At 35.8% G+C, this 23,114-nt stretch overlaps 1 protein-coding gene and 1 pseudogene across 1 annotated transcript in view; both read left to right on the top strand.

The window, feature by feature from the left end:
- Nucleotides 1-23,114, top strand: part of LOC145284538 (thrombospondin type-1 domain-containing protein 7A-like) — a 1,985,627-nt gene that overhangs the window by 138,324 nt on the left and 1,824,189 nt on the right. The gene's annotated exons all lie outside the window — the stretch shown is intronic.
- Nucleotides 6,602-6,728, top strand: LOC145285369 (U2 spliceosomal RNA; annotated as a pseudogene).

The raw sequence follows: 23,114 nt of genomic DNA, 5'->3' as shown, positions 1-23,114 counted from the left end.
AAGGAGGAGGATCTAAAATTGTGGTAGATTTTCACTCTTACTCTGATGCTGAAACGTAATGAAAACAAAAACGGTTGATCAGAAAAAATACCAAAATAGCTAAATTCAACCGAAAACAGTTTTTTTTTTCTGAAAACAGATACCAATAATTGGACTAGATCACATATGAAGAATATTTCTATGTATGACTTTTTATGGAACTTACTCCAGACAAGGTATGGGTCCTGGATATGACCTAAAACTATATCCGATGGCGAGGCTTCACCTTGAAGGCCTTGGGGAGTGTGGAGGCACCCTTTAATTGCCATTGCTCCCAGGTCCACTCTGACCCGGAGTGGTAGTACCTGTTAGGGTCCCAACTATGGGTTAAATAGAATCTGACTTTAAAAAAAATGTATATACTCTATTAAAAATCGTTCCTCAAAATACCTAGATTCGACATTAACTAACCTGAAAAAGGTTGATATGCCGTAAAACAAAAACAAGCAACCAACCAGACAAGGTATGAGACCACTTGATATAAAAAGCTAACAAGTATGGAAGATAATGTTGCTAGTCTCAATCTTTTCTATTAATACTATTATGAAATGTGCTCTGATCTTTTCAATGCTTCTTTTATTCCAGCTCTTTAGACTCGTTCGTCTAGTCGTCGGGTTAGGGTTAGTCGTCCCCATCATTTTACTGTTTTGATATTTAATACAGATTCCTATTTCAATAGCTTTTTTATTCTAATCCATTGTCACAGATGATGACTCAGGTGTGACTCAGACAAAGTAATTAAAACAAACACAGGGAAGGAATATCCAATGTCCGTAAAGCATTAATGTTACCAAATTGTATGAACAATTAAAACAAAAAACTAAGACAAATAAGCATTTCTCGTCTTTTTGATAATCATAGCTTGTTCCTGTTAGCCCCTTAGATTAAGTGGCTTCACGTCTTCTCTGAAGTGCTTTTACATGAAAAATACACACTCTCAATTCATGTCTCTACAGACGTACATACGATTATATACGTAGCGTATTCGTCTGCTTTTCTGTCTGTCCTCCCATCTCGTCTCCCAAACTGTCTTATTCTTTCTTTATTTCTGTATCCTCATCTTTTGTAAAATTTTTTACGCCCATCATCAACCTCCAAACTCTCAGGTCAATAAAACCAAAAACTAAAAGACACAGATCGTTGGGCCTCATTCATCTTCTTTCGCTGCCTTTAGCGGTTGGGTGCTTTCTTTTTTCTGTGTGAGGACAGCCACTATCATTCTTCACTATAATTTAATGTATTTACAGAGCAACGTTTTCAGCTTTTCTTTTCTTAACGAAATCTCAGTTTTAGATTTTGCCAATGTGTTACAATTGTTAAAAACAAAATCGTCTTGTGATAACTTTGAAGTCTCCTTGACCTTTTGGCTAGGAGTAGTGTGTTCTAATACTAAATTTCATATTTTCTATCAGCGAAAAAGAAATCCTTCTAGACAGAGGCGATCTTTTATTTTACCCCCAATCCACGAAATCACAGATGGTGACTCAGGTTTGGTTCACACAAAGCAACTAAAACAATCACAGGAGAGGGATATCCTTAAAGCATTAATGTTATCAAATTGTATCAAGATTTTTTTTTTCTATAAAAATCGCCCCAGACAAAGCATGCAGCTATTTGATTTATAAAAACTACCATTTTAAGGTGAAAAACTAGACCATGATAGCTTATATTTTTCTATGTACAAGATAATCACCTAAACTAATGAACCAGTCATTAAGAATTTTAGTATATATTTTAGCTAACATTATACGTGTGTGTGTAAATATATATATATTAGTGTTAGGATGATTCACGGGAATCGGGAATCGGAAAAATCAAAGCTTTCGTGGGTGGTTGTATCAAAATCGGGAAAATTTGAACCCATTTTCCGATGCCAAAATGACTCCTTTAATTATCATTTTTATTTGATTTTGGTTGAAGAAACATCCTCCACTGTATTTATTGATTTAAACTTTCAGTAAAACTAATATCTCTAGATCATCCATTCATAAGTGTGTTTTTACAATTTAGTATGGTAATTGTATCGGAATTGGGGAAAATATTGGAATCGTCCCATCACTAATATATATAGTGCCTAGTGGAGAAAATTTTAATGCCTATTTGACACTATCTTTAACTGTCTTTCTATACAGGGGTTTGTCAGGACAACCCGGTATGAGGATACTTTGCATTAGAAATAAATATTGACCAAATATTCAAAATAATGAAATAAGCATGGTCTGAATAAGATATGGCTTTTTCAAGAAATTGTGAAATTAATATTAGCACGAAGCTGGATATTCCACCAGACAAAATAAATTCTTGTTCTGGAATCTCCTAAGACCAAGTGACCAGAAGAAAGATATACTATAACATAATTGAATGGTCAATTGGGAGAGAGAAAAATAATGTTGTCAACTTCTTTACTAACTTAAACTCTAATGGAATATTCTAATATCAATATATCTCATATAGAGATCCAATGTTAGCTCCCCCCCTTGATTTCTGAGAACCACAACTAAAGTACAATGAAATAATATATATATAGTCATCCATGTACAGTACTGTTTCGCTGTATCACAGCTCATCAGTGTGGCTAGAGAGGCAACTACCTCAATCCAGGATCGAAGCCCGACCGCCCGTATGAAAGTAAAGGCTTCAAACCATTAATCGGCAGCTGTTTTCCGCAAAACAACTGCCGATTGTTTCATTGTACTTTAGTTGTAGTTCTTTAACGATCTTTGGACATCATCTGAATACATAAGCTCGATTTGTTTACACAAAGATTATCGCTCTATATGCTAATGGTATATCGTGTATCACTTCCCAATATGCTCAACTCAATATAAGGAGAAGCTCATCAGTGTGGCTAGACAGGCAACTACTTCAAGCCAGGATCGAAACCCGACCGCATACAATCATTCTAAAAGATAAACTCATTCTCAGCACTAATGAATCAATCATTATAAATATGTATATATTAGCTGTAACACGGTGAGTAACATGAACCTATATTTTTTTCATAAACTTTACCATTTAGGAAATGCGTTTACCCAACTCGCACCTTCCTTCAAAGCATTTTTAAATAAATGAGATCCAAAAATTTTATACAGAAATATAGATTGTTCTCTATTAAATTTTTAAGTTATATGAAGTAGTGCGTTTTAAAAGGATCTATGCTAGCGTGATTGTCAATAAGAGGTATCTGTTTGATAAAATCCTAAACCATTCGACTTATTATTGTGATTTCTGAGTTATATATTCTAGGAAACAGGATATGTAACGTAGACACAATTTTTTTTAAAGTAAATTTTGCTATTTGAGAATAGGAAGTATAATTGAATAACCCGAATGTTATTTATTCTGCACTTCAAATCACCAATTTCTCGATTAAATTAGACACTGTTGTCAAGACTTCCAAATGCAATGATCTTTCCAACTGACTTCCACACGTCCGCATAAGTAACACGGCTTCTCTCAACTCGCCTCATGCTCGCTTCACGTCCGCTTTTATAGAGCAGTCTCATTCATTCACAGTCATGTGATTATTCACCATAAAACAAACTGTCTGGCCATGTTAGCTTTTCTTTTCTTTCTCTTTCATTTCGTTTCACGATCGACCCTTTGAATCATGCACACGTGCTAGTCAGGTAAGTCACGCATTTTCCAACAGGAAAGGTACTGAAACTATACCATAACCCCCACCCCCTCCCAAGAAAGAAAAATAAAGTCAAGGCTATATTTATTGCTTATACTTGTCCTGGGACTAATTTTTAGTACAAACTTGGTTAATGCCTGCTAAGGAGTTTTACTGAGAACAAAGCGAAGCTTCAAGTTACTATTCAACATATAATTTTCAAAAAATGTCTTTTTTCTGACTCGGAATTGCCTTGAGGGAAATAGATATAGAGCACGTCTGACGAAATGTTTCCAAAAATCATCATACGGAACTCCTATTAGACCACACTGACGCAAGTAAGAATGTAATAAGAGTAATTAAAAAACATGTATTAATGAATAAAATAGTGGTGTCTGCATTATATTCCACGATTACAGCATTTAATTTGCTTCAGCTTGTGCCTATTCGTTACACTTCTGCATTGTATTACCTTCAATTAATTGACTTGATATACAATGCTTCAATAACCTCTTACACATACAACATTTAACATTTTAACATTCGGAATTGCCTTGAGACAAGAAGTTATAGAGTATTTCAATTCTATATGTACTTTCTAATAATGAACAATGTTCATTGTATTCTACAGCAAAACTAAGTGACACCTGTATTTTTAGGATGAGTCATTCCCATTGTTATCCATGGATTTCCGACTGCTGTCCTCATCTTGCTTCTTATCAAAACCTTTGAACCATTTTGCTCTCTGATGTACTTTAGGTGGCCTTGAGTAAAATGCATTCTGTGTTTTGGCTTCAACTTGGGAGTATTACAAATGTGAAGGTATCCTTTAAATATTCTCTCTCCGGTTTCTACTCTGGCCCAAAGTATGAGTACTTGTCAGGGTCCCATCCATAGGTTAAATAGAATTCATCCCAAGCGTGCCACTGAAGCAAATGCATGAAAGATCTATTTTTTTTTTATTGTTCTGGGAGAGTTAACGCCCCTATATCTATGATGGTATGGATTCGTCTGGCACTATGCAAGCCAGACATGCCGTCGAGCAGAGAGAACACTCTCATGGCCTGGTGGCCGGGGTGCGGTGTCTGCTCCAACACTGCACCAAAATGAAATTGTTCTTGGTCAATGGAGGGGGAAGCCTTTCTATATTGAGACAATTTCATTTTTAATCAAATTGTTATTAGTAAATAGACGGGGAAAGTTTTCTATACTAAGACAATTTTATTTTTGCACACTACCAGAGTGCCCCTTTTGGGGGGAGCTGGTTCTCGCCCACATTAAAAACGACCTTGCGTCACATTTTGTTTTCGTGGAGAAACGAATAAATATTAAGAGCACATAGTTTGAACACCTGGACTCTTTCACCTTAATAGTGTGACCCCCTTAAACAGGACCAGCACATTAATATGTATATGGAATATCCTCTGTTATGTTATAGTTCTGTCGATGTATTAATACACAGGCGGTTAACACATAAAATGTGCACTGGAAACCTACTGAGTTCCACCTAACTTCCTGGACAAACACGGGTCAGTTTGAACAGTCATGCCAGTGCAGACCGACTGGCATCCTCCCATGGTAACGAGAGGCAGGAATAAATAAACTCAAGAGGAACTGGAATTATATTACGTTTCTATTACGATGCCTGCTGACTAAGTAACTCTACTCGCGTGTTTACGTTTCTGTATTCTCGTTCGTGTTAAATAAATATGTATTTTTTGTTCGTACTCTGGTGATCCTTCTCTTATTCAAGTCAGATACATACAGACATTATAGACTCAGTAAAAAGTCTATCTCCTGTCTCAACATATCTCAATAAACACAGCTACATTCTAGAACAACACTAGCCTTCGGGACAAGATCACAGTGCAGTATCTGTTCTTCAGATGCCGCACTTCAATTTCTTGTTCTCTGTCAGTGGAGGAGAAATCCTTCACGACTGAGACAATTTTTATTTTTGTTCCTTTTCTCCACGTTTAAAAACGACCCTGGTGTCTAACTCTGTCCTCTGGGGAGGCATTGTAAATAGGAACACTAACTTCCTTTGATCATCCTTGGACAAAGTGTTCATCTCTCCCTCACCACCCTCTTGCACTTCACCTCTCTGCCTACTCTATTTCCTAACATAAAATCTGTTATGTTTCTTACGGCCAGGATTATGTCTGTGTCATGTACGTTTTTTTTTTTATCCTGCTGTGCAACATTCCTGGTACACCTGGCTGGGTTATATTTAACACTAGCCCTTTCGGCATGCCCTAATTCCCAACTCAATCAACTAGTCAAGTTTATCCTCACCAGCGATCTTTCTATGGCAGTAAAACTGTTCTCAGTGGTGAATGTAGTGTCCCCTTTTAGTTTTGCTTACTCCCAGGTCCATTCTGCCTCAAAGTGTTAGTACCTGTCATGACCTAATTTATAGATTATATAAATATAGAATTCAATGTTTTTTACTCAACTGTATGACAGTTTTATAACAAAATAAGTAAAAACTGAAAAGGGGCAATTAGCTGTAGCCACCCAAATTCGTATGTTCTTCCCCCACCCAACCAACTTAAACTAAGTGAGATACAAAAAATTTAACAGCGAAAAGAATTGCTCTACATCAAAGTTTTAATTATTTAGATTTCAGTCTGTCCATAACACTTTTGTGCTTGGCCTTTTTGGTTAAGATCAAAGGTCTGTTCTTAGCTTGTTAAGTTTTTCTTGGCCATTTGGACAAGATCAAAGTGCAGTATCTGTTCCGGCAGATACTGCAAGCAAAGACCATGTGTGGGGGAAGCCTCACATATGAGACCTTGGTCAATGAAGGGGCAACCCTTCATACCAATTGTCACTATCCAGCTCCCCTACTCCCCCCCCCCAGGTAGTTGGTCCCCATTTCCCCTTCACTCCTCACATTAATAATCGGTGTTGTGCCTAATTTGCTCGGTGGGGGGGCAAATAGATACCTTTTTCTTGGCCTTTTGGCCAAGATCAAAGTGTAGTTTCTGTTCTTACTACATGCTGTACTTATTGTGATATAATGTGGGGGATCACTTTTCTGTATTAATTTAATGTAAAATGATCACTCACTTTTCAACCAGTCAGTCTCAAAGCCATTCAAGTCATTCTTAAGGTCATTCAATTCATCCTTAAGTTCATTTAAGTCATTCTAAGTCATTTACTTGTTCTTTATTTAAGTCATTTCAGCCCATTTTTCGGTCATTTTAGTTTATCTTTAAGAATTTCATGTCCATCGTACATTCATTCATTCATTACACGAGAGCACGTGACTAATGGCTATCGGCCTTGTTGAGATGAGGATTGGTTATTTGTATAACTTGGATGTTTTTTTTTTCGTTTTTTTTACTTCTGTAATATCAAACTTTCAGTTATATTACATTATTAAATGTATAATGTATGTACATGAGCGTAAACAATATGTATGTGTTTGGTAAAATCATAAACTCTTAGACTTATTATGGAATATATATTCTAGGTAACACCTTGTGTAACGTGGGTACAATATTTATTTTTTTGCAAACTTTGCCATTTGGTTTAGAGTAGGGGGCACTGAACCTATATCAAACCCCTCAAAGAAAGAAAAAGCATTAAAGTTTAAAACTAGAAAAGAACATTAAAACTGACGTATATGAAAGCTAAGATATTTCATTATATTTAGATGGAGAAATGCATTACATAAGATTTGGTAGGCAGTTAGCCCATGAATGAAGGGTAATCTAGTATATAAATATGGTTTCATTCGAGCAATGTTTACACATGGAGTATTAGGGTTATTTATATTGGTGAGTGCTTGTTATGTTCTATAACACCCCTTTTCTAGTATGCAAACATAATGATCTTTGGGGACGAATGAGTTCATTTTGTCATGGTTGATTGAGAGAAAGTAACCGGGACAATGCCTGAGTAGATTTTGCTGGCATTGGTTTACTAGTTCTGAGTGACGTCTGAGGCCTGGGTGATGGAATCGTGTCCTCTGGTCTGTGACACCAATGTATCAGTAGTATAGGAATAGGATTGGAATTACAAGTGTTGCAATATTTTTGGTATAAAAATAGGGTATTATTACAAAAGAATTATGTTCTAGTTATAGAGAGGGGTGACAGAAATCGACCTATCAAATGGAATGATTCTCTGCTACCGACCAATCAGAAACCGGAATCACTCCATAAAGCACACTGGATATTTGAGAATTCTGCATGTATTTTCGTTCTTCACGCGAGAAAAAAAAAAATTTGCTCTCGGGATTTCTTTGGATTAGATGCCTACTGGAAACTCTGTTTTTTTTTTTTTGTTCATTTATTTTATTTATTATTGTTTTGTTTTTGTCTTCTTCTGTGCTTTTAAAATTCAAATCTTCTCTGGATTGATACTGCCATTTTGTTTGGAGCAACATTTCTCTTTTCTTTGCTTCGTTTCTTGAACTTCGATGTCTTACAATTCAAAAACAAGGGTTTCAAGTTTTCTCAGAAATGTGCAATCTTGTAGTGTTATTCTGCCAATCAATCCTGATCTGGTTAAGAAAAGAGTTTCGACAACTTGGCGTGTTGTATTCCAATTCATTGTATAAATTTTTTTCTCTTTTTTTGCAATGACTATAGAGTATGTGCTATGGAGTTTTACCGCTCTGTGAGGTAAGAATTTCATTAAGATAAGCTATCCATTTTGTGTGTGCTTTATAGTTCAGATTGGGGTGGTATCCACTCACAAAGTTGGCAGTAGAGCAACTGTTGTGCTGAGGATAGAATCACTGCCTTGGATAGGGTGTGTTGCGATATTGCAGATTTATTCGATTCTGTAATACAGAATATTTATTTACAATATATATATATATATATATATATATTCCTGCAAATAAAAATTAAGCTACAAATCAATCTTATATAAAACATGCACATGGTTTAGGCATAAAATAACTCAATGATAATGTTGACGTGCCATAACACGAGTCTCTGGTGTCGAATATAACAATTCTATTGTAATTTGAAACCTATGAGGTTGTTCTAAAAGTAAAACTAAAAAATTGAAGAGCTACGAAGACAGATGTAGTACCATTAAAATGATTTTGCACTCCAGAATTTATTTTTCTACATAGTCGCCACCATTCTCAGTGTACTGTTGCTAGGAATTACTTGACTCTCTGCTTCTGGCATACGCCAGTCACATGGATTGCTTTCTTAGAATCTCACCCTGGCATTATCTGCAACAAAGATATGAAACTTCAGGTCGTGAATGCATAAGTTCAGTCATCATAACAATGCAATTTACAATCCCTTCTAATCCATTTGGGTGGGAAAAAAATTAGTAGGCATTATTTTTAGAACGCCCCCTTTAAATCTTTTTTTTATTTTTTACATTCACGATAAAAACTGAAGCAGTTCCAACCAATGCCAATTGTTTTCTTTTCTCTATCTCTCTTTATTTAAAACTAAATAAAACTTCCATAGCAAAGTTTCTTTCCTAGAACTACCCAGCTGGGGAAGACAATACTACAGAGCTGCTTTCCAGCTGACTACAATAAGTTAAATTATTGTTAAGCCGTCTTCTTAAATGATTAAAATTTACCCAATCACCAGCATCATCACCAGTCCTCATGGTGTTTTCTTACAATTCACACAGCACTCATTTAATGCTTATCCTCGAATGGCTTTTGGACCTTTTATAAGTAGAAGCCTTAGTAAGGAAAAAAACTTAGTTGAAATGGAATTAGCGGTCAAGATTAGAAATCTCAAAAAGGAATACAACCTGAATACTGTTTACCTTTTTCTGACAATATAAGGATGAATCAAATTCATATTTCGGCCATACTTGTTCGTATTATATGAAGTGTCTCTAAAATTAAGCCATAAAAACGTTGATAATTCAAAAACTTTATTTGGTCAAACGAAAAAGGTTGTTTCAAAGAATATCATAATCATACATCATATTTGGTAAAAATCACATTTCTACGATGAGTTGAACCGCAGTTGTCACCAAAAATGTGACGTTTCGTCTTGTCTATGCCTTTGCCCTGCAGAAGATTAAAGGTAAAACTAATCAATTCGTAGAAAACCATTCGACAATGGCTAAAACATAAATAAATAAATAAAAGAGGAAGGTCTGCATAACAAAGATATCCAAAAATTAAATCAGTTCCATGACCAAGTTTGGTGACGATTGATCAAGCGACTTGACGATAGACCTAACGTAATTCAAAATATAACTCGTACTTCGGTAGAGGTGATAAATTCTTGTCTGAAGTGCAACCACTACAAAGAATGGAATCAAGTATAGTGACTCAGATGTGATTCAAACGTGATAGTTGACATAAAGTTGATGAGACCTTATGAGGCAGAGGGAATTCTCCAGTGTTTCCAAAGCATTTATTTTCTCTATAATTGTACTGACAACTTTATTTATTTATTTTTTTAACAGAACTGAGTAGTGATTCAAAAACTTTTGAGATAGCTTTTCATTTATTTTTATTTTATTTTTTTATTTTATTTCTTTTATTTTTTTTTATTTTGACATCAGTACCGATCATTTTCGTTTTTAGTTTTGAAATGTTCATTAGACGGCGGAGAAAGCAATTCGAAAATGTTGCTGCATGATTAGGTCTTTCATGGGAAGAAAGGAATAAACGAAGAAGAAATTAAAAGAACTTTTTTTTTTTTTTTAAAGATCTTCAGAAGTTCAATAATTTGAATGAGTGGAGAAAATGACTGCTCTTCAATCTTCTGGCATAATTTTCTCGTGCATTTCTTCCACAAGAATATTGGAATGGTTAATAAGGCAACAGCCAAGTTCTCTCCAAGAGCATGAAGCATCAATTACATGCATCTCTCAGTAGTTAGTTAAATAATTCTCTATTTTTGTCATTCACATTAGACATTACTCGCTCTCCCTCTCCCCTCTCCATTTTCTCTGATTCTATTGATCTCTCCCTCTATCTCACTGCTTCTCACTATGTCCTAAACTCTTTTCTCCTCACACCCAAGATCTCTCTCTCCATCCCTCCCCCCCTCTCTCTCTCTCTCACACACACTCTCTCTCTCATCAGTTTTCTCTCTCCTGGGCAGATCCTCTTTTGTTCTTACACTCTCTATTTTCCTTATTTTCTCTTCCCTGTCATCCCACTTTTTCTCACTTAAAGTATTTTTTCTATCACTCTTTTCTTCAGACATCCCCTTTATTTCTCTCTCGCCTTCATTCTTCTATTTCTTCCTTCTCATTTGCTCGCTCTGTTTTTTTTTTCTACCCTCGTTATTTCTCTTCCTTTCCCTTATTCTTCTTTTCCTTCACTTGCACGTTCCATCTCTTTTTCTTTCTCTTTCCTCCGTTAATTCCTTTTCTTTCGATCACAAGCTCTCCCTCTCTCTTTCTATCCGTTTTTTTCATTTGCAACCCTTTTTTCTACTCTATTTTCTTCATATTCTTTCGCCATTCTTTATTCTCTCTTCTCCTCATCCGCTTTTTCTTTTTGTCCACTCATTTCCTCTTTCTGTCACTCTTTTCTAGAGACCCTCCCCTCTTTCTCACTCTCCTTTACTTTCATTCACTTATACCCACTCTCTTTCCTTCGTTCACCCCCAGGCCCTTTATATTTATTTATTTCTTTCCTCACTTTTCCTCCTTTCTTCTCTTACTCATCCCATTTCTTTTCCTTAGGTTATTTTTTCCTTTTACCTTCACTTATACTTCTCTCCCTTTCTCTCTTTCATTCTTTTCTCTTTCTCTCTTTCATTCTTTTCTCTTTCTCTCTTTCATTCTTTTTCTCTTTCTCTCTTTCATTCTTTTTCTCTTTCTCTCTTTCATTCTTTTTCTCTTTCATTCTTTTTCTCTTTCATTCTTTTTCTCTTTCATTCTTTTTCTCTTTCATTCTTGTTCTCTTTGATTCTTGTTCTCTTTGATTCTTGTTCTCTTTGATTCTTGTTCTCTTTCATTCTTGTTCTCTTTCATTCTTGTTCTCTTTCATTCTTTTTCTCTTTCATTCTTTTTCTCTTTCATTCTTTTTCTCTTTCTCTCTTTCATTCTTTTTCTCTTTCTCTCTTTCATTCATGAAAAAGAATGAAAGAGAAAGAGAAAAACTCTTTCTCTCTTTCATTCTTTTTCTCTTTCTCTCTTTCATTCTTTCTCTCTTTCATCCTTTCTCTCTTTCATTCTTTCTCTCTTTCATCCTTTCTCTCTTTCATTCTTTCTCTCTTTCATCCTTTCTCTCTTTCATTCTTTCTCTCTTTCATTCTTTCTCTCTTTCATTCTTTCTCTATTTACATTCTTTCTCTATTTACATTCTTTCTCTATTTACATTCTTTCTCTATTTACATTCTTTTTCTCTTTCATTCTTTTTCTCTTTCATTCTTTTTCTCTTTCATTCTTTTTCTCTTTCATTCTTTTTCTCTTTCATTCTCTTTCTTTCATTCTCTTTCTCTTTACATTCTCTTTCTTTCATTCTCTTTCTTTCATTCTCTTTCTTTCATTCTCTTTCTCTCATTCTCTTTCTCTCATTCTCTTTCTCTCATTCGTTTTCTCTCATTCGTTTTCTCTCATTCTTTTTCTTTCATTCTTTTTCTCTTTCTCTCTTTTTCATTCTTTTTTCTTTTTCATTCTTTTTTCTTTTTCATTCTTTTTTCTCTTTCATTCTTTTTTCTCTTTCATTCTTTTTTCTCTTTCATTCTTTTTTCTCTTTCATTTTTCTCTTTCATTCTTTTTTCTCTTTCATTCTTTTTTCTCTTTCATTCTTTTTTCTCTTTCATTCTTTTTTCTTTAATTCTTTTTTCTTTCATTCTTTTCTCTCTTTTTTCTCTCTTTTTTCTCTTTTTCATTCTTTTTCTCTCTCTCATTCTTTTTCTGTGTCTTTCTCTCCTTTTCTCTTTCTTTCTTTGTTTTTCCTACTTCTCTGTCTTCTCCTCTCTTTCCCTCTGTCTCCTCTCTTTCCCTTTGTCTTCTTCTCTCTTTTTTTCACACGCACGATTATACTGTTTGCTTTTTGTTGTTGTTGTTTTTCATATTTCTTCTCACTCCATGTTGCGGTTAATTTTCCTGCCTTATCGGGTAATTCCTGCACACATTCTGGAAACCTAGCCACTCCTAGGTTCACCAGAAACATTTTTTGTCAGAATAAGGGATGAGTTGGATCGGTTCTGAGATGCTACACTTCCAAGCATTACCCCCTCTTTCAAGGCGAAAAAGGCATCATTTATTGTCGACCAAGTGAGAAAAATCCCAGTCTTTTCACGATGGCAGAATTAGACATATATGTCGAGTTTTAATGGGGGAAAAATTCAATCTCCTCAAAAAAGGTCACACTGGATTTAACAAAAAAATGTCACGGTCTAGAAAGATTTCTCCATTATTGACCGGAGAAAAGGTGAACAGAGGAGAAACTACACTTTGATCCAGATCTGCCATTACATTTTTGTATCCTTCTAGATTATCTTCACGAAGGAATTCATCAGCCCCCCCCCCTCAACATTCACATATTAAAACACCTTGCGTCACGTCCTGGTAACGTGGGAAGCAATTAAATACGGATCATGCATCATTGATTTTTTATATTTTTCTCTCGGGACTTACATTCCCTCTCCTCCTGTCTCTTTCTCTCTCTTTTCATCTCCCTGTACTTGTCTATCCCCACCCCTCCCTTCCACCGCCAATGTTTTAGGCCATGCATTGTCAATTATCCTCAGTTATTATCTCAGAAAATTTCATATTCTCACTCCCTGGATTTTTCAGTCTTTGGCCTCGAACCAAATGTATCTGTCTGGTATAAAAATCTTCTTTGACTGGAACAATTTTTATCGAGAGTGCCCCTTTTGCGCGGAACTGAATATTTTCCACGTTTAAAAACCGACTGTCTCTGATTTCAGTCATTCTCTCTCTCTCTCTCTCTCTCTCTCTCTCTCTCTCTCTCTCTCTCTCTCTTCCTCTTCTGACTTAAGTCATTCTCTCTCTCTCTTCCTCTTCTGACTTCAGTCATTCTCTCTCTCTCTCTTCCTCTTCTGACTTCAGTCATTCTCTCTCTCTCTCTTCCTCTTCTGACTTCAGTCATTCTCTCTCTCTCTCTCTTCCTCTTCTGACTTCAGTCATTCTCTCTCTCTCTCTTCCTCTTCTGACTTCAGTCATTCTCTCTCTCTCTCTTCCTCTTCTGACTTCAGTCATTCTCTCTCTCTCTCTTCCTCTTCTGACTTCAGTCATTCTCTCTCTCTCTCTTCCTCTTCTGACTTCAGTCATTCTCTCTCTCTCTTCCTCTTCTGACTTCAGTCATTCTCTCTCTCTTCCTCTTCTGACTTCAGTCATTCTCTCTCTCTTCCTCTTCTGACTTCAGTCATTCTCTCTCTCTTCCTCTTCTGACTTCAGTCATTCTCTCTCTCTTCCTCTTCTGACTTCAGTCATTCTCTCTCTCTATCTCTCTTCCTCTTCTGACTTCAGTCATTCTCTCTCTCTCTCTTCCTCTTCTGACTTCAGTCATTCTCTCTCTCTCTCTCTTCCTCTTCTGACTTCAGTCATTCTCTCTCTCTCTCTTCCTCTTCTGACTTCAGTCATTCTCTCTCTCTCTCTTCCTCTTCTGACTTCAGTCATTCTCTCTCTCTCTCTTCCTCTTCTGACTTCAGTCATTCTCTCTCTCTCTCTTCCGACTTCCATTAATCTCTCTCTCTCTCTTCCTCTTCTGACTTCCATCAATATCTCTGTCTCTCTCTCTCTTCCTCTTCTGTCTTCCATCAATATCCCTCTCTCTCTTCCTCTTCTGACTTCCATCAATCTCTCTCTCTCTCATATATATATATATATATATATATATATATATATATAATATGACTTCTCTCTCTCTCTCTGACTTATCTCTCTCTCTCTGACTTATCTCTCTCTCTGACTTATCTCTCTCTCTGACTTCTCTCTCTCTTACTTCTCTCTCTCTTACTTCTCTCTCTCTTACTTCTCTCTCTCTTACTTCTCTCTATCTGTGACTTATCTCTCTCTCTCTGACTTATCTCTCTCTCTCTGACTTATCTCTCTCTCTCTGACTTATCTCTCTCTCTCTGACTTATCTCTCTCTCTCTGACTAATCTCTCTCTCTCTCTCTCTGACTTATCTCTCTCTCTCTCTGACTTATCTCTCTCTCTCTCTGACTTATCTCTCTCTCTCACTCTGACTTATCTCTCTCTCTCTGACTTATCTCTCTCTCTCTCTGACTTATCTCTCTCTCTCTGACTTATCTCTCTCTCTCTGACTTATCTCTCTCTCTCTGACTTATCTCTCTCTCTCTGACTTATCTCTCTCTCTCTGACTTATCTCACTCTCTCTGACTTATCTCACTCTCTCTGACTTATCTCACTCTCTCTGACTTATCTTACTCTCTCTGACTTATCTTACTCTCTCTGACTTATCTTACTCTCTCTGACTTATCTTACTCTCTCTGACTTATCTCTCTCTCTCTGACTTATCTCTCTCTCTCTCTCTGACTTATCTCTCTCTCTCTCTCTGACTTATCTCTCTCTCTCTGACTTATCTCTCTCTCTCTGACTTATCTCTCTCTCTCTGACTTATCTCTCTCTCTCTGACTTATCTCTCTCTCTGACTTATCTCTCTCTCTGACTTATCTCTCTCTCTCTGACTTATCTCTCTCTCTCTGACTTATCTCTCTCTCTCTGACTTATCTCTCTCTCTCTCTGACTTATCTCTCTCTCTCTCTGACTTATCTCTCTCTCTCTCTGACTTATCTCTCTCTCTCTCTGACTTATCTCTCTCTCTCTGACTTATCTCTCTCTCTCTCTTTGACTTATCTCTCTCTCTCTTTGACTTATCTCTCTCTCTCTCTGACTTATCTCTCTCTCTCTCTGACTTATCTCTCTCTCTCTCTGACTTATCTCTCTCTCTCTGACTTATCTCTCTCTCTGACTTATCTCTCTCTCTCTCTCTCTCTGACTTATCTCTCTCTCTCTCTCTCTGACTTATCTCTCTCTCTCTCTGACTTATCTCTCTCTCTCTCTCTCTGACTTATCTCTCTCTCTCTGACTTATCTCTCTCTCTCTCTCTGACTTATCTCTCTCTCTGACTTATCTCTCTCTCTCTATGACTTATCTCTCTCTCTCTCTCTCTCTATGACTTATCTCTCTCTCTCTCTGACTTATCTCTCTCTCTCTCTCTGACTTATCTCTCTCTCTCTCTCTCTGACTTATCTCTCTCTCTCTGACTTATCTCTCTCTCTCTGACTAATCTCTCTCTCTCTCTGACTTATCTCTCTCTCTCTCTGACTTATCTCTCTCTCTCTCTCTGACTTATCTCTCTCTCTCACTCTGACTTATCTCTCTCTCTCACTCTGACTTATCTCTCTCTCTCTCTCTGACTTATCTCTCTCTCTCTGACTTATCTCTCTCTCTCTCTGACTTATCTCTCTCTCTCTCTCTGACTTATCTCTCTCTCTCTCTCTGACTTATCTCACTCTCTCTGACTTATCTCACTCTCTCTGACTTATCTCACTCTCTCTGACTTATCTCACTCTCTCTGACTTATCTCACTCTCTCTGACTTATCTCACTCTCTCTGACTTATCTCACTCTCTCTGACTTATCTCACTCTCTCTGACTTATCTCACTCTCTCTGACTTATCTTACTCTCTCTGACTTATCTTACTCTCTCTCTCTGACTTATCTTACTCTCTCTCTGACTTATCTCTCTCTCTCTCTGACTTATCTCTCTCTCTCTCTGACTTATCTCTCTCTCACTCTCTGACTTATCTCTCTCTCTCTCTCTGACTTATCTCTCTCTCTCTCTGACTTATCTCTCTCTCTCTCTGACTTATCTCTCTCTCTCTGACTTATCTCTCTCTCTCTGACTTATCTCTCTCTCTCTGACTTATCTCTCTCTCTGACTTATCTCTCTCTCTCTGACTTCTCTCTCTCTCTCTCTGACTTCTCTCTCTCTCTCTCTGACTTATCTCTCTCTCTCTCTCTGACTTATCTCTCTCTCTCTCTCTGACTTATCTCTCTCTCTCTCTCTGACTTATCTCTCTCTCTCTCTGACTTATCTCTCTCTCTCTCTGACTTATCTCTCTCTCTCTCTGACTTATCTCTCTCTCTCTGACTTATCTCTCTCTCTCTGACTTATCTCTCTCTCTCTGACTTATCTCTCTCTCTCTCTGACTTATCTCTCTCTCTCTGACTTATCTCTCTCTCTCTGACTTATCTCTCTCTCTCTCTGACTTATCTCTCTCTCTCTCTCTGACTTATCTCTCTCTCTGACTTATCTCTCTCTCTGACTTATCTCTCTCTCTGACTTATCTCTCTCTCTCTGACTTATCTCTCTCTCTCTGACTTATCTCTCTCTCTCTGACTTATCTCTCTCTCTCTGACTTATCTCTCTCTCTCTTACTTATCTCTCTCTCTTACTTATCTCTCTCTCTCTTACTTATCTCTCTCTCTCTTACTTATCTCTCTCTCTCTTACTTATCTCTCTCTCTCTGACTTCTCTCTCTCTCTGACTTCTCTCTCTCTCTGACTTCTCTCTCTCTCTCTGACTTCTCTCTCTCTCTCTGACTTCTCTCTCTCTGACTTATATCTCTCTCTCTCTGACTTATCTCTCTCTCTCTCTGACTTATCTCTCTCTCTCTCTCTGACTTATCTCTCTCTCTCTCTCTGACTTATCTCTCTCTCTCTGACTTATCTCTCTCTCTCTGACTTATCTCTCTCTCTCTCTGACTTATCTCTCTCTCTCTCTGACTTATCTCTCTCTCTCTCTCTGACTTCTCTCTCTCTCTCTGACTTCTCTCGCTCTCTCTCTGACTTCTCTATCTCTCTCTGACTTTTCTCTGTCTGTGACTCCCTATATATAACTACTCTATTTTTTATTTTTCTGTGTGACTTCTTGTGTCCCTCTGACTCTCTTTCTTTCTCTATGACATATAAAGCGAGAGAGAAAGATATATATATATATATATATATATATATATATATATATATATATATATATATATATATATATATATTCTATATCTATTTCCTCTTATTCAGACATATACATTTTTCAGTTCATGTGTAATCAATTATCTTACGTTTTCTCTTCCACACTTTCATACCTTCTCCCCTTGCATTCACACAATAAGATTTTATATTTTTTAATGTTTCACATTTTGATTTTCATTCATTTCATGAATTTCAAGTAGTTTTTTTTTTCTATTTCTTCCCATCTCTTCTTTTCGCTCATCATTTTATTTGATTGATCGCAATCAATTTTACCAATTATTTTGCTTTGAACGAAACCATCCCATCAAATGACAACACAATACCTTTTTTTCCCTCTTTCTTTGTTTATTTTTCCTTTTCTTTCTTTTTAGCCATATTGGTCGTTGTTTTTTTTTTTTTGTCTGATTTCTTTTTTTTGTGTTTTTTTTTCATTTTCATCTGTCGATTCAAACTTATTTTATTTTTATTTTTTCTTTCAAACCATCATATTTTGTTAATATTTTGCTGAAAACGGACATTTTTTTCTTATTAGATTCTTCCTCACCTCCTCCTCCTCCCCCTTCACCTCCTCCTCCTCCTCCACCACCACCCCCACCATTGGAATGGCATTTCATTCAATCATGGCTCGAGCGACATCTCAATCATGTCTGCTATCAAAACCAATCCTTTTAAAATGAATGTCACAACTCAAGAAATGTAGAAAACAAACGTAAGGATATTCATTTCTTTCTTATTTGTCATTTATTGGCGCGCGCAATACACAATACCAATTTTCTCTTGAATAAAGCAACAATTTATTATTTACATATTGACTACACTGAAATAATTCCGAGAAAATAAAACAACCCTTCACTCTATAATAACGACAATTTGTATTTATATGTATATTTTCCACCACATATAATATATCCCTCCAGAAGTGTTTTTTTTTTCTAAACTCCAAAATGAAACCATTCAAGTGGAGAGAGGAATCGAGAAAGTAAATAATAAAGTTAAACAATACTTTTTTTTGTCTGGCAATAATTTGAAGGAAGTCTGCAGCGGGTTGGTATAAGTACTAACACCATCATCACCACCACCACTACTACTATTACTACTACTATGACAAGAAGCAAAAACATATATTTTCATGGTTTAACCAGACAGAAACTCCACCTCTTCTTTCTTTCCCATTTTTCAACTCATCAAATCGGAGAATCAAAAAATAAAAAGTAAATAAAAGTGGAAAAAGAAGTGGAGAGGAAATAAACCGACAAGCCTACCTTGCTTTGGCATCGAATACAACCTCTTTAAACTGATAGTAGGACCGCATAAACTGGTGACCCCGACGTGTGGTGAATTAGTGTAAGTACTACCATCATGATTACTCTTTCACTCTAAGTATAAAAAAATCAACAGTATATTTTTAAGACAACATCAATGATAATTGTTTATATATGAAAAATTATAAGAATATTTGTATGAACACTGGCAAAGCATATTTACTACTCCATTTGGCTGATCGATCAGTAAGTGATGAACGAGGATAAAACGACCTGTTCTCTTCAGTCGAATCTCGCAAGCTTAGTCTCCCTTTAATGGTAACGCTTTTTTTTTCGTTTTTTTACAAATGAGTCACCACTCAGGACGCCACTCGAGGACAAAAGTTTATGAGTGTACAGTAATCAATGGGACAATGTCATAGTAATCGTTAATAGTGGAAATTTGGTAAATTGGATTACTTAAGGGGAACGGCTCATCAAGAACTTGTTTATGCTGGACTTGAAGACTATCATATTGTAGTCAGCTGGACAAGCATGCAGTTCTAAGAGAGAAGCTTTGTTCATGGAATCTACGTTAAAGTTTAGGCACAGATAAATAGTGGGGGAAATTATGGATAGAAGTTTCAGATAGATGACTGTTTTTCCTGAAAGTTTGGCAAAGTTTCGTTAAAGTGCCAGCTTCCTTATTTTGATTTTATGGTTACACAGAACATAGATTAAGTACTTATTTAACTCGTATCTATTTAGATTACCACAAACAGGGAGATCAAACGTTGTCCGGGATTGACTGAGGATCGACAAATGTTCCATCCGACTATACTTTTATCATAAAAATCGGTGAAATCGACCATTTCTTCATAAAATCATTTGATGGCCTGCTTTAGTGTACCGGGGGAAAGCTTCACAGTTCTTCCCACGGTGACTGATTCCACAATATATTGTAGTCTACATTGCACTGTAGAAAATCTACTGTTGATTTTTTAATATTATCTGTAAATAATGATATTACTTTAAAATGCAAAGTCAAGTATCATGGTTCAATCGTGCTCTAAACTAAAACATTCATTTCGAATGCGCTCTTATCTTATCAAAGAACAAACGGTAGAGTTTATGAATTTTTTTTTATACATAATCACTTGAATTAAAGTTAAACGTATAAAAGTCAAGTACCATGGTTTAATTGTACTCTAAAAAAATTATTTTGAAAGTGCTCCTGTCTTATAAATGAACCTACAGTTGATTTTATAGGATGTGCCTTTCTGTTTGTACGGTGATAAAACTTTTCAAATGCGCTTGGTTGCATAAATGTTAACTTTGGTCAAAATCAGACTTTCTTCTTTAATCGGATTTGTTCGATTATTGATTTTCGATACTTATCAGATGCATTCTGCTACAAAACTCTATAAGTATACTCTCAAACATATCAAATACCTTCGTGTGAAATAATAAAAAAAATGGCTCAGCTTTTTCGACTCCATAGGAAACGAACTCGCATACGTACAAAGTTCATTTTATGATAGATAACGTTGATATTCCATGCAGAACAATCTCTTCTATGCCTTTTCGGCTTTATAATTAGGACCTGTTATGATGACGGATTAAGCAAAGTACAATTAGGCCTTGGTATTTCGGCATTGTGATTAGTTATAAAATAATGAATCTACCTGCAGCCACAATATTGCTGTGAAATCAACGTCGGGCTCAAATAGTTGATACGTAAATATTGCTTGATTCAAGCGAAAATTTTTCTAAAAGATTGCTGACTCATAATCTAGCAGCCAATCGTAACTCACAATAAACTTACCCCTCTGAACAAAAGCGAACATTCCAGTCTTATAAACTGGGGTTATTTTCAGTCTCTTTGTTAGTAACTGAACAGGTTAAAATGTTGTAAATTCAATAGTTACCAGTTATTTATTTCGGATTTAGCTATTTTCAGTTATTAAAGGGATAAAAAAAAACAAGTTATACAGAATTATAACTGTGAATTTATTTCTGGTAACCTAACTGAAAGACTTGTTTTCTTGGGCATACTAACACACAAGATCTGTTTTTTTTATGTGAGAAAAATCAAACCTAATGAAAATAGGGATTAGGACAAAAATAAAAATTGCTTCATTCTAGAAAAATTACTCCCTCGTTGAGAACAGAAATGAGAAAGTCTAGAATCAGATGATATACTACACTTTGGTCTTGGCCAAAAAATGAAGTTTACCTAAATTTCAAAGAATATAAAAGAAAGAAAAAGAAGCGAAATGTATCAGCCTGTCGTTTTTTTTTTAATTTTTTCTAGATTGTGCCGTTTGTGTTTCCAATTCTGTATCCCCCCCCCCGGAAATACAAAAAAAAAATAGAATGATTCCATTCCCAACTAACAAGCATTCAGAAAATAAAGAGAAAATGATAAAAAAAAAATCGATGTAAAATTGTAGAACGAGTATTATGGGATATTCAGAATTACAATACATTGTCTTTCGTAGTCAAAATGTGTGACTGATATTTTTATACATTGTTAGTACGTTTTTATTTCATTTTCACTGTTTAATGTAAAAACGAGTGCAAATAAAAAAAAACATTGCCATAAATTGGCAATAACAAAAATTTGAAAATCAAAATAACACAGAGATGAGTGTCATTGCGTGATTATTTTGTCTTTTTTTTTCCACTATTTGTTTGACCATAGCAGACATTACGACTAACATTAGAATTACTGAAATACTGTCAAACAATTCTGTTTCCATTATAGTCAATTTGTGAGCGTTATAAACAGGCAGTGCTGTCCGAGATGCAATGTCCGTTATATAGGCATATTCTGAAAGGTGGTGGAATAAACAAGTGACTTTAATAATTCAAGACTAGCAGTGAGCTCCGATGTTGCCTGGACATGAATGTGAAATGTTGCCCCCAGCTCTGATCACATATTACAATTTTTATTCATTTTTTTTTTGTTATTATTTGGATTCTTCTGTTCTCATCTTGAGCGTTATTTTCATAACGCTTTGGTTAATGTAATTTCAGGCCTTTTTCAGGTATATTTTGTTAAGCTATGAAATTCTTCTATCGAACTCTAGAATCTAGACGGAATTTTGAACGAAACCCTTTTCTTTACTTTATTGGGGTAGCATGTTTTATTCCGTCAGCCATGACTGGAAGATGTCCTCCGAAATTCGCAAGTGTATTGTTATTATAAATACAGTTATGAATTATTTAGAACCTCTATCCAGTCATATATGACGGAACAAGGCCATGCTTCCTATATGAAGTAAATAAAAGGTGCCATTCAAAATTCCATCCAGATTCCAGAGTTCGACAGAAGCATTCCCAACTTCGACAAGATAAACCTGAAGAAGGTTGGAGGTTACCTCAAGCATTATGAAAATGAAACTCAAGATGAGAACAGTAGTCCGAAGAATCTAAATACTAATCCTCATTTCAAAAATTTTAAATTGAATTTTTGTCTGTGTCTGGATATCTAACGTGAACACATGTGCACCGTATCACCTTAAATTCAGATGTGTAACCGTGAACTAGAAATAGACAAAATAAGATCAGAAGAAGAGAATGTTGGTTTATAAAAAAAACTGGGATGCATCATTATGCTTAGATAGGCAAGTTCATTCCATGGCTTCTGATTGGTTTCTAGTCTATCCGTGGACACTCTATTATATAAATATTAGAAGCATTTTCCTGTCAACTTGGCAACAGTTGGATCCCTTACACCAGTAATTTTTCATTTGAATATACATTGGGTACAACATGAAATTGCAGGCATAAAACCACAAATTAATTAACATTGTGTGTAATTGACAAACGCGATGAATAAGATTTTTTTTAAAATGACTGGATTCAACATTAAATGACTAGAAAAATCTAGATATATTATTAAACAAAACTGAACACTAATAATTTATAGAATCAAATAAACACTAACCAACATAAGTGGCCCCAATATTTCAGATGTATATAATGAAAAGAGGATAATATAAAGATGTACACACCGTGCGTCCTACCCCCAACACACTCAGTCCGTAAGAGGAAGGAGAAGATAATTCCTTTGAAACACGTGACTCACTCGTAGATTAACAACCAATCAAAACTCAAATAATGTACTTATCCATCAGAACATGAAACATTTTAGCTTACATATAAACCGTTTTTGTGTGTGTGTGATGGCTGTTCGAAAAGTAAAGTCTCCTATTTTTAATTCGAAAAGTTGAAGACCTCCGGAGATGAGAGTAAAACCATTAAAATGCGTGACCTT

Source organism: Euprymna scolopes, chromosome 9 (genome assembly GCF_053919585.1).
Source record: "Euprymna scolopes isolate OS-2025 chromosome 9, ASM5391958v1, whole genome shotgun sequence".
NCBI lineage: Eukaryota > Metazoa > Mollusca > Cephalopoda > Sepiida > Sepiolidae > Euprymna > Euprymna scolopes.
This window is presented reverse-complemented; position numbering and strand designations above follow the sequence as displayed.